Source organism: Glandiceps talaboti (assembly GCF_964340395.1).
Source record: "Glandiceps talaboti chromosome 19 unlocalized genomic scaffold, keGlaTala1.1 keGlaTala1_19_unloc_1, whole genome shotgun sequence".
In the NCBI taxonomy this organism is placed as follows: Eukaryota; Metazoa; Hemichordata; class Enteropneusta; family Spengelidae; genus Glandiceps; species Glandiceps talaboti.
This window is the reverse complement of record NW_027554288.1, coordinates 377178-385198: the sequence shown is the minus strand read 5'-3', so window position 1 is coordinate 385198 and position 8021 is coordinate 377178.

Genomic DNA, 8021 nt, shown 5'->3' with positions numbered 1-8021 from the left:
ATGAGGTATCATTTTAAAGGTCTTGAGGAGGTTAACAACATATATTATGCATGAAAAAAAAATATTCAAAATTCATTTCTGGATCCCCTTTTGAGAGGGTAAGGTTGTACATGAAGATGTAGAGGCTTAGTGTTCAAACTCATAGACGTTACACATTAGGGCATTCTAAAGCTACAAAAAGTTGTTTGAAGAAAAAAAATATACATTTAGTCTTTTTACACCAATTTGAAATTAGGGTGGTATTTCTACAGTTTTTCATGGTTGGGGGTACCCTTGCTAGGGGTGCTAGGGTTAACAAAGAAAAAATAGCTCAAGAGAGCAGATTTTTGCAGCAAGTATTAAGGGATAAATACGCCTTCTAGCAAAAATTGTAAAATGTTTCAAATCGCTCTACTTTTCTTTGTACGAACTGACAAACATTAGGTTTGATGGTCAAAAACACGAAAAGCGTAAAAATGGGTCCAAAAATGCACTTTTGTTTGGAACCTTCCATCATCCATAATACTTGACCTATGACCTATGGGTTGGTAATATGTTATAGCGCCATCAAGATCTATCCAAAATGAGTTTCACTTTTGTTGTAGTCTGAGGGTTTCTCTCTTCAGAGCTAGTGTATGTCATAAAAAAGAAAATTTCTGGACCCATTTTGATATGCATGTCACTGTATACTTAATATATGTGCTAGGGTTAGGATCATTAAATGCTTCAAATCTAACAAAACTCACCACAAATATCAATTATTAAGCTCTCTTTCTGGGTATAGTTACTAAACTCTAAAACTGTTAAAACTAGTGTATATTACATGACCCAAAAATTCTACAAGTACGAATCTTGCCATAGGCTCATGACATTGGTTACTTTTAAAACATTCCCATTTCTTTAGGATTAGAAAATTCACTAAATGGCGTTCATTGGTAATAGTGGACATGTCAAGGTATCCAAAACAAATATTACTTTGGTCCTAGCTTCAGGGGTTGTGAGATGGGATCCGCCCAAAATAAGGGAATTGTTCACTAAAAACCACCTATATGAGTGAATGTATGCTTTCTTTGGACAGTCGCCATTTTGTTAATATTTGACCTATAACCCTACAACTTTAGTTGAAGATAGTGGACAGGTCTAGGTATCTAAAAATTAGTTGTAACTTGGTTGTACCACCATTACGTCTGGTGGTACATACTCATGACTTCAGATAATAATTTTGTAGTTCGTACTGGAACTGTATGACCTTTGACCCCTGGTCGTCCATTTTAATTTGTAGATGTGTCAAGCTATCAGTACAAGCGATAGTTAGTTTGGTTGTAGTCCTAAGTATTCAAGATTGGTAGTGAAAAAGGGAATGGTTGTGATAGTCACCGTGAAATTCATGATTTGGGTTTTTTTCACTGGTATACATTTGCTTTTTGCTTCCTGTATCGTCTTAATTGATCCAATCACCAAATGCAGTTCAATGTGCGATAGAGGAGGATTAGAGGTATCTGAAACAGGTCAAAGTTTTACTCTAGTCCCAGAGGTTCTCAATTAGGAAGCTTAATACTGTATGATGTGTTACCCCTACCCCCATAATCATGTGTTAAGCATAGGGATAATTGCGTTAAATACAAATAATTAAATAAATTCCTAAAAAAAACTGTAGACTACTTGAACATAAAAGAACAAGATATCTAGGTACAACATTATGTGCTCTATTAGAATATCACCTTCACTTGAATTATATCCATCTAATTAAAAAATAAATACATTGTATAGGTGAGCATTAATAGGTTCCCAAAGACAGCAATATATATGTAATTTTTCCAATTTTAATCCCCAGAAAACATATTTCCTAAAAACATTTGAACATTAAACTTTTAGAGTGAGTCATGTCACCCCATATAAGTAATAAAATATAAAAAAGTGCATGATATTTTATGATTTTCCTCATTTTAAAAATTATTCATAGTTTCCTATGTAAAAATACATGTTAAACATTTAAATTTTCCAGCTAAATTCTAAATTCATAATTCTGGTAGACCTATATTCTTTCAACTTCTCTTACATTTAGATATATATTATATGAGTAACAAAACACAAAAAATTACATAAAATTCCAAAAAAATGCATACATGGATGACCTTTGACCCCCATAGAAAACCATGTAATAGTCAATTTGACAACTTTACATAGCAAATTGGCCATCATGCAGTTGAACTTATGTTAGGGTTAGGGTTAGATACATTTGACCCAGCACTTTATGACCTTTGACCTCATGACCCCTACATGACCCAACATGGCCACATTAGTTAACATTTTGAGGTCAAATCTTTGGCCTATACTGTCATCTACTATATATGTAGTGTGATAGGACATATGTGGTCATGAACTTTGACATACCTGACCTGACCTCAAATGATGTCTTGATACTCTACCATGAGTGCCCTATAGGGTCATGACCTTGATTTGACCTTTGTGTTGTGTCAATGGCATATACCTATGCATATGTATGTACCATCTAACTATGACCTCTGAACCCAAATTGGTACCTGTGACCCAGTACTTAATGAACTTTGACCTCAAGATCCCTACATGACCCAACATGGCCATATAGTTAACATTTTGGGGTCAAATCTTAGGCATATATAATTCACCAATGTGGCCATGAACTTTGACATACCTGACCTGACCGCGAGTGATGTTAAAATACACTACCATGAGTTTCAGGTTACAGGTTCATGACCTTGATGTGACCTTTGACCTTTGCGTTGTGTCAATGGCATATACCTATGCAAAGATATGTGCCATCCCATTTTGACCTTTGACCTTTGAAACCAAATTGGTACCTTTGGCCTATCACTTAATGAACTTTGACTTCATGACCCTCACATGACCCAACATGGCAATATTAGTTAACATTTTGGGGTCAAATCTTTGGCCTATACTGTCACCTACTATATGTGTAGTGTGATAGGAAATATGTGGTCGTGAACTTTGAAATACCTGACCTGATCTCAAATTATGTCATGATACACTACCATGAGTGCCTTGCTAAAGTTAGGGTATATTTTGCAAACCCAAAATTCTACAAGTACGAATATTGCCATAGGGTAAAAACATGCTTATTTAAAAAAATCCCATTTCTTTAAGAATTGGAATTTCACTAAATGGCGTTTATTGGTAATAGTAGACACGTCAAGGTTTCCAAAAACAATTTCACTTTGGTCCCAGCTTCAGGGGTTGTGAGATGGGATCCGCCCAAAATAAGGGAATTGTTCACTAAAAACCACCTATATGAGTGAATGTATGCTTTCTTTGGACAGTCGCCATTTTGTTAATATTTGACGTATGACCCTACAACTTTAGTTGAAGATAGTGGACACGTGAAGGTATCTAAAATTACTTGTAATTTGGTTGTACCACCGGTACTTCTTGTGGTACATACTCATGACTTCAGATAATAATTTTGTAGTTCGTACTGGAAGCGTATGACCTTTGACCTCTGGTCGTACATTTTAATTTGAAGACATGTCAAGCTATCACAAGCGATTGTTAGTTTGGTTGTAGTCCTAAGTATTCAAGATTGGTAGTGAAAAAGGGAATGGTTGTGATAGTCACTGTGAAATTCAAGATTTGGGGTTTTTTCACAGGTATACATTTGCTTTTTGCTTCCTGTATCATTTCATTTGATCCAATCACCAAATGCAGTTCATTGTGGGATAGAGGAGGATTAGAGGTATCTGAAACAGGTCAAAGTTTTACTCTAGTCCCAGAGGTTCTCAATTAGGAAGCTTAATACTGTGTGATGTGTTACTCCTACCCCCATAATCATATGTTAAGCATAGGGGTAAATGCGTCCAATACAAATAATTAAATAAATTCCTAAAAAAAACTGTAGACTACTTGAACATAAAAGAACAAGATATCGAAGTACAACATTATGTGCTCTATTGGAATATCACCTTCAATTGAATTATATCCATCTAATTAAAAAATAAATACATTGTATAGGTAAGCATTAATAGGTTCCCATCACCAGCAATGTATTTGTAATTTTTCCAATTTTAAACCCCAGAAAACATATTTCCTAAAAACATTTGAACATTAAACTTTTAGAGTGAGTCATGTCACCCCATATAAGTAATAAAATATAAAAAAGTGCATGATATTTTATGATTTTCCTCATTTTAAAAATTATTCATAGTTTCCTATGTAAAAATACATGTTAAACATTTAAATTTTGCAGCTAAATTCTAAAATCATAATTCTGGTAGACCTACATTCTTGCAACTTCTCTTACATTTAGATAGATGTTATATGAGTAACCAAACACAAAAAATTACATAAAATTCCAAAAAAATGCATACATGGATGACCTTTGACCCCATAGAAAACCATGTAATAGTCAATTTGACAACTTTACATAGCAAATTTGCCATCACTCAGTTGAATTTATGTTAGGGTTATGGTTAGATACATTTGACCCAGCACTTAATGACCTTTGACCTCATGACCCCTACATGACCCAACATGGCCACATTAATTAACATTTTGAGGTCAGATCTTTGGCCTGTACTGTCATCTACAATATGTGTAGTGTGATAGGACATATGTGGTCATGAACTTTGACATACCTGACCTGACCTCAAATGATGTCTTGATACTCTACCATGAGTGCCCTATAGGGTCATGACCTTGATTTGACCTTTGTGTTGTGTCAATGGCATATACCTAAGCATATGTATGTACCATCTAACTATGACCTCTGAACCCAAATTGGTACCTGTGACCCAGCATTTAATGAACTTTGACCTCAAGATCCCTACATGACCCAACATGGCCATATAGTTAACATTTTGGGGTCAAATCTTAGGCATATATAATTCACCAATGTGGCCATCAACTTTGACATACCTGACCAGACCGCGAGTGATGTTAAAATACACTACCATGAGTTTCAGGTTGCAGGTTCATGACCTTGATGTGACCTTTGACCTTTGTGTTGTGTCAATGGCATATACCTATGCAAAGATATGTGCCATCCAATTTTGACCTTTGACCTTGAAACCAAATTGGTACCTTTGGCCTATCACTTAATGAACTTTGACTTCATGACCCTCACATGACCCAACATGGCAATATTAGTTAACATTTTGGGGTCAAATCTTTGGCCTATACTGTCATCTACTATACATGTAGTGTGATAGGACATATGTGGTCATGAACTTTGACATACCTGACCTGATCTCAAATTATGTCATGATACACTACCATGAGTGCCCTGCTAAAGTTAGGGTATATTTTGCAAACCCAAAATTCTACAAGTACGAATATTGCCATAGGGTAAAAACATGCTTATTTTTAAAAAATCCCATTTCTTTAAGAATTGGAATTTCACTAAATGGCGTTTATTGGTAATAGTAGACACGTCAAGGTTTGCAAAAACAATTTCACTTTGGTACTAGCTTCAGGGGTTGTGAGATGGGATCCGCCCAAAATAAGGGAATTGTTCACTAAAAACCACCTATATGAGTGAATGTATGCTTTCTTTGGACAGTCGCCATTTTGTTAATATTTGACCTATAACCCTACAACTTTAGTTGTAGATAGTGGACAGGTCAAGATATCTAAAATTAGTTGTAACTTGGTTGTACCACCATTACGTCTGGTGGTACATACTCATGACTTCAGATAATAATTATGTAGTTCGTACTGGAAGCATATGACCTTTTACCTCTGGTCGTCCATTTTAATTTGTAGACATGTCAAGCTATCAGTACAAGCGATAGTTACTTTGGTTGTAGTCCCAAGTATTCAAAATTGGTAGTGAAAAAGGGAATGGTTGTGATAGTCACTGTGAAATTCATGATTTGGGTTTTTTTCACTGGTATACATTTGCTTTTTGCTTCCTGTATCGTCTTCTTTGATCCAATCACCAAATGCATTGTGGGATAGAGGAGGATTAGAGGTATCTGAAACAGGTCAAAGTTTTACTCTAGTCTCAGGGGTTCTCAATTGGGAAGCTTAATACTGTGTGATGTTTTACCCCTACCCCCATAATCATGTGTTAAGCATAGGGGTAAATGCGTTAAATACAAATAATTAAATAAATTCCTAAAAAAACTGTAGAGTACTTGAAAATAAAAGAACAAGATATCTAAGTACAACATTATGTGCTCTATTAGAATATCACCTTCACTTGAATTATATCCATCTAATTAAAAAATAAATACATTGTATAGGTGAGCATTAATAGGTTCCCATAGACAGCAATGTATATGTAATTTTTCCAATTTTAATCCCCAGAAAACATATTTCCTAAAAACATTTGAACATTAAACTTTTAGAGTGAGTCATGTCACCCCATATAAGTAATAAAATATAAGAAAGTGCATGATATTTTATGATTTTCCTCATTTTAAAAATTATTCATAGTTTCCTATGTAAAAATACATGTTAAACATTGAAATTTTGCAGCTAAATTCTAAAATCATAATTCTGGTAGTCCTACATTCTTGCAACTTCTCTTACATTTAGATATATATTATATGAGTAACCCAATACAAAAAATTACATAAAATTCCAAAAAAATGCATACATGGATGACCTTTGACCCCCATAGAAAACCATGTAATAGTCAATTTTACAACTTTACATAGCAAATTGGCATCACTCAATTGAACTTATGTTAGGGTTAGGGTTAGGGTTAGATACATTTGACCCAGCACTTAATGACCTTTGACCTCATGACCCCTACATGACCCAACATGGCCACATTAATTAACATTTTGAGGTCAGATCTTTGGCCTGTACTGTCATCTACAATATGTGTAGTGTGATAGGACATATGTGGTCATGAACTTTGACATACCTGACCTGACCTCAAATGATGTCTTGATACACTACCATGAGTGCCCTATAGGGTCATGACCTTGATTTGACCTTTGTGTTGTGTCAATGGCATATACCTATGCATATGTATGTACCATCTAACTATGACCTCTGAACCCAAATTGGTACCTGTGACCCAGCACTTAATGAACTTTGACCTCAAGACTCTTACATGACCCAACATGGCCATATAGTTAACATTTTGGGGTCAAATTTTAGGCATATATAATTCACCAATGTGGCCATGAACTTTGACATACCTGACCTGACCGCGAGTGATGTTAAAATACACTACTATGAGTTTCAGGTTACAGGTTCATGACCTTGATGTGACCTTTGACCTTTGCGTTGTGTCAATGGCATATACCTATGCAAAGATATGTGCCATCCAATTTTGACCTCTGACCTTTGAAACCAAATTGGTACCTTTGGCCTATCACTTAATGAACTTTGACTTCATGACCCTCACATGACCCAACATGGCAATATTAGTTAACATTTTGGGGTCAAATCTTTGGCCTATACTGTCACCTACTATACGTGTAGTGTGATAGGAAATATGTGGTCGTGAACTTTGAAATACCTGACCTGATCTCAAATTATGTCATGATACACTACCATGAGTGCCCTGCTAAAGTTAGGGTATATTTTGCAAACCCAAAATTCTACAAGTACGAATATTGCCATAGGGTAAAAACATGCTTATTTTAAAAAAATCCCATTTCTATAAGAATTGGAATTTCACTAAATGGCGTTCATTGGTAATAGTAGACATGTCAAGGTTTCCAAAAAAATTTCACTTTGGTCCTAGCTTCAGGGGTTGTGAGATGGGATCCGCCCAAAATAAGGGAATTGTTCACTAAAAACCACCTATATGAGTGAATGTATGCTTTCTTTGGACAGTCGCCATTTTGTTAATATTTGACCTATGACCCTACAACTTTAGTTGTAGATAGTGGACAGGTCAAGGTATTTAAAATTAGTTGTAACTTGGTTGTACCACCATTACGTCTGGTGGTACATACTCATGACTTCAGATAATAATTTTGTAGTTCGTACTGGAACTGTAAGACCTTTGACCCCTGGTCGTCCATTTTAATTTGTAGACATGTCAAGCTATCAGTACAAGCGATAGTTACTTTGGTTGTAGTCCTAAG